Raw genomic sequence first — 8,318 nt, 5'->3', positions numbered from 1 at the left:
TGGGTGTGTGTGGTGTGTGGTTGGTGTGTGGGTGGTGGTGGTGTGTGTGTGTGTGGTTTTGTGTGTGTGTGTTGGGGTTGGTGTGGTGTGTGGGTGTGTGTGGTAAGACCATTTAGTGCACGTATACGTACGAGGTATGATCACAAAGCGACATTAAGGCAGTCGGAGGGGTAATTTATAGATATAATTTATTCCGTTCGTGTATTATCCTGTAACGAGCGTAGTCGAATTCGATTGTGTTTATATATGGATGCACTGCTTAATAAAGGGTAACACCAGACATTTCGTTTCCGTTTGTAGTATCAGGGTGTACCTACTCTTAGGTTCCGTAGTCGACTCCTATACGTCTGACTACTCCGTAAAGTATTTGGTGCGTGTTGTCGGGGAGATTGCTCGGTCTATCTCAGTCACTTCCCCGACTCACGTCTCTCACGAGTGAAGGTCAATTTTCGTCACGTAGTTGTCTTAGAGGGGTGTAATTACGGGGTTCGTGATTAGTTATTATGTACACATCTTTGTTCTTTTTTTATTAGTTACGTACCGTTTCCCCAACCCTCAATTATACCATTATGAATGTCGTAAAATTACCCCTCTCCCCAACCATAAGATGATGAACAATAATATAGTTTTAGTACACTTGCTTAACACATTGGGAGACGAGCACTTACTAACCAACTGTACCCAAGGACACTTGCCATAAGGAGTCCATACAAGCTACCGCAGTGCACCTGACAGAAGTTGAGGGCTCGAAACTTGAGAAGAGTACAGGCGTTCTGGCCGACACCCTCGTCATGTCCAACGGAAGTGCAATTTTCAGAGACGCTATGTATCTATGATGAGATCTTTACGTGTTAGTTAACAATAGAAGCACTGAATATCTTCGACCGTCCCGCTAATATAAACACCTCCCAGGTCGGACTATTCCGTAGGCGACAGAACTGTTAAGGTTACCCAATCAAAGCTAACCTAAACCACAAATTTTTCTATTGTAACAAAAGTCGTTAAATAGAAGTGCTTCTTGTGGTTAAAGCTATAACTTCTTAATTTACGTTACAAAGATTTCAATTATTATTTGTGAAAATGAAGACGTGACAAATGTCACGCCGTATCGCATGTCCAAATGTGATAAGGACTGCGTACATAGCATTCTAGAACCCTATTAGTAAGTTGTAGACGTCCCCTGTTAAGTTATAAAACAGATGTCCTAAAACATGCACATACATAAAACTAAGGTCCCGTGTAGGAAGTCCCTAGGCGTTTCTACGAAAATTCTCATTGACAAGGTAGTTGTAGGGAAAACTAATAGATTGTCGTTAGGCAAAATGCAGACAATTAATTTAGTATAACTGGAGCGCTACCTAGAGATGATCTGACCTATATCATATACAAATAAGTTTTAGGAGGATGTTAACGCAAAACCCACTAACAATAGTCCTGCATAAGTTGCCCCCGCCCCCCCCCCGCGCCCGGCCCCCAATTCACTCTTACGCCCATAGTTAACTTTTTGGTCTTCGTTTCATGTGGCAATCGTCTTATAAAACACACCTCCACGACGACAATACTGTTTATAACAAAACGCGTCTTATACATGGGTAGACGGACTACAATTAACTACTTATCATAGGTGCATAGGAAAATGCCAATAGCGTACGAAGTCCTTATCACGGGTGATTTTCAGGCATGTCAATACTCGGCGGTCGACAGATTGCACGTACTACCGATTTTATCACTACCAAAATATATAGCATATGAATCTTTACGAAATAACTATTAGGCTTTACACGCACAAGAAACGACTCTAATTTAACCTATTTGTAACAAAGAAAAAATTATGAGTGCGTTATTAGAGGTTCACCTTATACTTAAAACCGGAGTTTCGCTTGGAGCGGGACTCAGAATGTCCAGACCGGAAGGTTGTTTAATTAGAGGACGTCGTAAGGATATGTACTATCTTAATTGTAAACAAGAGAATACTGCCTAGATTGACTTACCATTACAATGGTGCGTGGATGCGTTAACAACAAGCCTGTATCTCTTCTCGCCCGAAAGTACCCCACTCAACTTCGAGTCGAGGTGCACCGCGGTAGCGCGTTGTTCACACTTGATGGACTCTTAGAAGTCCTTGGAGGTAGTATTAGTAGTGTTAGTCCAGATAAAAGTGTACTAAAAACTACTTATTCTCGGATACATAAGTGGTTGGATAGGGAATTAATTATCATAAAATGGAATTTTACGACATTTCATAAATGGTATAATTAGAGGGTTGTGTAGGAAAACAGTGTACGTAACTATATAAAAAAAGACAAGATGGTGTACATAAATACTAAAGTCCAACGAAACCACCGGTAATTACAACACCCTCTAAGAAACCTACTGTTACGAAAATTGTGATAACATTCACTCGTGAGAGACGTGAGTCAGTGGGAAGTGACTTGAAGATAGACGAGCCGTAATCTACCCCGACAACACGACACCAAAATACTCTGTACGAGTAGTCAGACAGTAGTCAGTGATTCATTACTCAACTAACTACAGAAGTAGGTAAACGACCCCTGATACTGTCAAACTTGAAACCGAAAAATTTTACCATTGTGCTTACCACTTTATTAAGCAGTGCATTCCATATAATAAACACATAGGAAATATTCGACCTAAGACTCGTTACAAGGATAATACTACGATAAACGGAAAAATTTATAATCTATAAATATACCCCTCCTACATGACTTAATGTGGCTTATGTGATATATTCGTACAGATATACGTGTGCACAAATGGACTTACCACACACACACACACACACACACACACACACACACACACACACACACACACACACACACACACACACACACACACACACACACACACACACACACACACACACACACACACACACACACACACATCACATCACATCATCATCTCATCACACACAACACCACCATAACAAGAGTATGACGGACACGACGTCGTGGAGAAAAGTGGGAGACAGACTTTGGTCTCGGGTCAGACGAGACTAACCAATCGACCGGCCGAGACAAAACTAACCAGTTAGAGAATCTCTACAGGGTGGGGAATCGGATAGTGTAAGGTACACAACCTCTCGATCGGTTATCTTCACATACACAATACACAACACAAAACCAATGACTATACGTTTAATCTGTGTCTCCGACCCATCCTACATTAGTGTGTCCTCCGGAAATCAATCGGCCACTTTAGTCTATCAAGACGTCTGTCTGTCCAAGACCTCCTCTCTCTCGTGGAATTTTGTGTTTTTGTGTGTGTGTGTCTGTCTCTCTCTGTGTCTGTGTGTGAGCGTGTCTAAGGTCACTTGTCCGGCACGTAACAACGAGGCGATTAGGCTGAGACTCGTGGAGGTGGCATCGTCGCTAGAGAGGACCTCCCAGCCGATCTAGAACAAGAGAACATAGACAAGACACTCGCGTGCAACACAAACAGGACGCCTCCCTGTGACACCACGTCTGTTTCGTCCCTTCGAATAACATAAAATTTTCACAACCAATAAATTTAATAATTCTTTTTCCATAGAAGATGGAATGGAGATCCCCCATAGTTCGGTGCGTGTAAACAGTTTACGTTACCTCCCCTTACCTTAAAACAAGGAGCATGAGTGTGTCGGTAAGTTTTCACATTCCCTACTACCATTTGCCTTCGAAAGAGGTTAACACCTATACAACTTCGACGGCAATAACGGAGGTTTTTTTCCTAAGACTTAAACTTATATGAGTTTGGCTGGTCTGAATACAATATGTAATATTTAACACATGAGTGTAAACTAATTTTTGTAGAAATTAATCTTTTTAGCGACGAAAGTTAGCTCGATTGTCAGAAAAACTATAAACGGTCTTAGTATATAACGTAAAACTAGGTCCATATCCGTTGTAAGAATGTTATCTGAAAACTCTATAATTAACAAAAATTGGTATGTAAAGGGGGGCCTACTTCCTTCGACTCGTTTGTAATCACCAATCGAACGACGAAAATTTAAGTTACAGACGATTTGGACTGGTAAAATTGTACTTACAAAACCAGTCATAAAATGAAAAAAATTAGAGACCGAGATAAAATAATGATCTCCTCCGTTTGAGACACCTTAAAACGAGAGAAGGCTATTTTTGGAGGAACTGTAAACGTTGTCTTGTTTTAGAGTTGTGAATTTCCGAGGGCACTTAACGAAAAGACCAATAATGGGCGAGGGCACCACACAATAACATCGGAAGAAGACGTAACATTGCCAAAACGTTTCAGTTGATGGGAGTTTCAGTGTGGACATCGCTCATTTTGAGATTGTGTCTTGCCGGACAGAACGCAACGGGGGTCTGTACGGAGCAACTTCTAAAAAGAAAACGGTTAAAAAAGAAGGACCAGATCGTAGTTTATTATTCTTACGAAACCACAGACAAATATCGGCGGAAAGTACGTCTGGGATATCGACCGCCCAACACCAATGTTTCTATCTATGTCCCCGCCAATCTTCGTCCTTGTTGCATCCGGTCAGTCCCTGTTTGGTGCAGTCAGGTCTGTTTTGAGCACTTCCCTAATCCCCGGTCTCCATCATTTGTCGTACCAAGACACCCTCCCCCCCGGCGCGGGGGCGGGGAAAGGCCGAGAAAAAAAAAAACCCCCTGAGAGACCACCAACACGATAACAATTCGACCATAAATACAACGTCTAGAGGCGTAAGCCCCACATACTCGCAAGGTCTCGCCACCCCGAGGTAGCAGACTTTCCGAGTACAGGGGGCTTCCAAGCCGCTCAAACACCACTATCCCCTCGTGTGTCCTTGGTCGAGTCTCAGTGTGTGTGTGTGTGTGTGTGTGTGTGTGTGTGTGTGTGTATGTGTCAGGAATGTAGTAATGAGACACAAAGGCAGGATAGTATGTAATCACACAGGAGGCCTTTAGTTAGCCGGTGAAATCAGATAGTTCTGCAGACAGACAGGTTCTGGAGGAGAGAGAGCACCTTAAAACACAAAAACACACACACACAGACAGAGAGAGACACAGACACACACTCGCACAGATTCCAGTGAACAGGCCGTGCATTGTTGCTCCGCTAATCCGACTCTGAGCACCTCCACCGTAGCAGCGATCTCTCCTGGAGGGTCGGCTAGATCTTGTTCTCTTGTATCTGTTCTGTGAGCGCACGTTGTGTTTGTCCTGCGGAGGGACACTGTGGTGCAGACAAAGCAGGGAAGCTTATTGTATTTTAAAAGTGTTGGTTATTTAAATTATTAAGAAAAAGGTATCTTCTACCTTACCTCTAGGGGGTATCAAGCCACGCACATTTGTCAAATGCAATGGAGGGGAATGGAATTTTGTTCCTCGTACTCACACAGCCATTCAAAAGTGTAAGGGATGATGGTAAACGGAAGCTTTCTCCAATTGTGGATATGTTGAAGCTGCCGTTATTGCCTCCAAAAAAAGGATTCTGAATTTGAATATACTCAAACCGACCAGACTTATGTTATACATTATAAATTGTGTACTCACATTTGATTAAAAACATCTTTAATTAGAAAAATCGCTGCTTTCAATCGAGCTAACAGTCTTTTTGATATTTGCCAGAATCATATATTGCATTTTGATCCAGGTATAGGCAACATTCTTACAATAGACTTTTGAGATATTAATTGTTTTTAACCATACATTTCCCCCCGGATGAAGGAAGCTGAGCAAACATTAGTGGTTAGCTTGCTGCTTTTAAATTCAATGTCTGCTAAACCTGACCATTTTAACATGAATGTTTTGGTCAGTATTTTACTTTTTTAATCTCTGGCTCTATTTGTTATATAGAGGAGGAAACTCTGTGGATAATTCTGCTCCCGATAAAAACCTCCTTGACATTTGACAACAAACAAATCTCAACCTTAAAGGTCCCATGACATGCTTTTCTGGTTATTACCCGTCCCCTTGTGTGTTATGTAGCTTCTTCTGCATGTAAACGGTTTGCAAAGTCACAAACCCTCAAAGTACACCCTGTAGCGAGTAAAACTCTAACACAGAAAAGACCTGTCTATGCTGCCCCAGAATGCCTCGTTGAAGATTTTTCTTTTGCCAATTTTTTCTTCCTGGTCATAATAATAATAAGAATAGCTTGGATTTATATAGCGCCTTTCATGAGACCCAAGCTCGCGTTACAAAGAAGAACAGGGGCAAAACAAACATAACAAAAACAAAAGGCAGTCAGACAACCAGTCAGACAGACAAAACAACAAATAGATTAGGGGCCAAAGGCCTTAGTAAACAGATGGTTCTTGAGGGCCCTTTTGAAGGCGTTAAGCGTGGGGATGTTGCAGATCTCCGCAGGGAGAGCGTTCCAGAGGGTGGGGGCTGCCACGCTGAAGGCTCTGTCCCCGAAGGTTCGCAGTTTGGTGCAGGGGGTGTTAAGCAGGCCAGAGTCTGAAGACGGCAGGTTCCGGGGTGGGGCATGTGGGCGAAGGATGTCCGATAGGTGCTGGGGAGCATGGGCATGGAGGGACTTGTAGGTAAGGAGGAGGATTTTGTATGTTATGCAGGACTTGACCAGCGAACCAGTGGAGGTGGATGAGGGTGGGAGTGATGTGCTGCCACGGCTTTGTATGTGTGAGTACCCTTGCAGCACAGTTTTTAACATGCTGGAGCCTGTGGAGTAGTACTGAGATACAGTTGGGTATCATCAGCGTAACAGTGGAAATTGAGTCCATGATGTCGGATGATCTGGCCGAGGGGGAGCATGTAAATGGTGAACAGGAGGGGGCCAAGCACAGAGCCCTGGGTTACACCGTGGTGGACTGGGGCCGAGGGTGAATTAGAGCCATTGATGGAGACAAACTGTTTCCTGTTATGGAGGTAGGATGTGAACCAAGACAGCGCTGTGCCAGTGACACCTAGGAGGTCTGAGAGGCGGAGGAGGAGGATGTTGTGAGAGATGGTGTCAAATGCTGAAGAGAGGTCCAGGAGGATAAGGATGCGGAGACGGCCAGTCAGCAGCAATGAGAAGATCTTTGGTGATCTTGATGAGGGCGGTCTCAGTGCAGTGTTCCTTTCTGAAGCCGGATTGGAAGGGCTCATAGAGCTCATGGTTGGACATGTACAGATGGAGTTGGCCGGCAACCACTCTTTCCAGAGTTTTGCTTAGGAAAGGAAGGTTGGAGATCAGCCGGTGGTAAAGACACAAGGGTGATCCCACATAGGTGGGAAGAATCAAAGCGGTGTAAACAATTACAAATGCGGGGAAAACACAACAAATATTGTCCTTAAGTACAACTTCAAGGTACTTAAACTACTATATTCTTCATGCTAATTAATACGTCCACTCCACTACATTTTGGATGCCAATATTGTACTTTTTTGTCCACAAAATAATAATGATACAATTCTCAAATACATTATCAAAGGAAACCCAACAGATAAGGCCCTCAATCCTATCGAGCCGTCTCTGCGTCGGAGGAAATCACTACAGATTTGTCCTCAACTTTGTGCCCCACTGTATCAGGTTTAGGGGTCTACTTAAACTATCTCAAGAGTTATGACCTAATATAAAGACCGTCTGAACGGTGAAATGTTATATAAGAGGATACCTTTAAATCTTCTGCTCAGTATTATTAACAATAATCTTTGTCCAGGAAAAATGGGCTGTAGTTGGAGCAGTTATCTGCTAGCTTACCCTTTTTTAGATAAAGGAAATGTTTGCCTCCATCATAAAGTTGGACATGTTGATACTCTCATGAGTCTTGAAAAAGATTAATGGAGGAAAATATGTTAAGCATCAAAGCATATCTGAGTTACAGTCAGATCATAGATGCTCATATAATTCAAACAATACGTTCTTAATTCCCTTGTTGTTTTTAACTCAGGACAGCAGATAGCTTGCACATCTTCCGGCGCAGACTGAAAACTCATCTCTTTTGACTCCACTTCGAGCGATAGAATTACTAACAAAGCACTTATATACTAATAAAGGATTGGCTTATCTATAGCTAGTTGAGTAGCACTTGAAATGTTTGGCTCTATGAAACCTGATGTACTTATATGATTCTGTTTTCTTCAAGGTTGTATCTTCCTGGTCGAATGTACTTATTGTAAGTTGCTTTGGATAAAAGCGTCAGCTAAATGCAATGTAATGTAATGTAATGTCGTAACACAGCTTAACCTGGGCGGATCACAGCTCACAGATGCCACAGCTGTGACAGGTTAAACTGTGATTCGCCCAGGTTCTTCTTCTTCTCTTGCTTTATCGCGGATTGCAAACAACTTAAAAGGTGCATACCGCCACCTACTGTACATGAGTATGCGTCATCACATCATTCC

General features: G+C 42.7%; 1 protein-coding gene across 3 annotated transcripts in view; it reads left to right on the top strand.

Annotated features, from left to right (window-relative positions):
• Positions 1–8,318, top strand: part of cep104 (centrosomal protein 104) — a 133,779-nt gene that overhangs the window by 3,820 nt on the left and 121,641 nt on the right. The window lies entirely within an intron of this gene.

The sequence above is a fragment of the Notothenia coriiceps genome, unplaced genomic scaffold (assembly GCF_000735185.1).
Source record: "Notothenia coriiceps isolate Sejong01 unplaced genomic scaffold, NC01 NC01_scaffold00000339, whole genome shotgun sequence".
NCBI lineage: Eukaryota > Metazoa > Chordata > Actinopteri > Perciformes > Nototheniidae > Notothenia > Notothenia coriiceps.
Note: the sequence above shows the minus strand (reverse complement) of the source record. Positions and strands in the feature narration are given on the sequence as shown.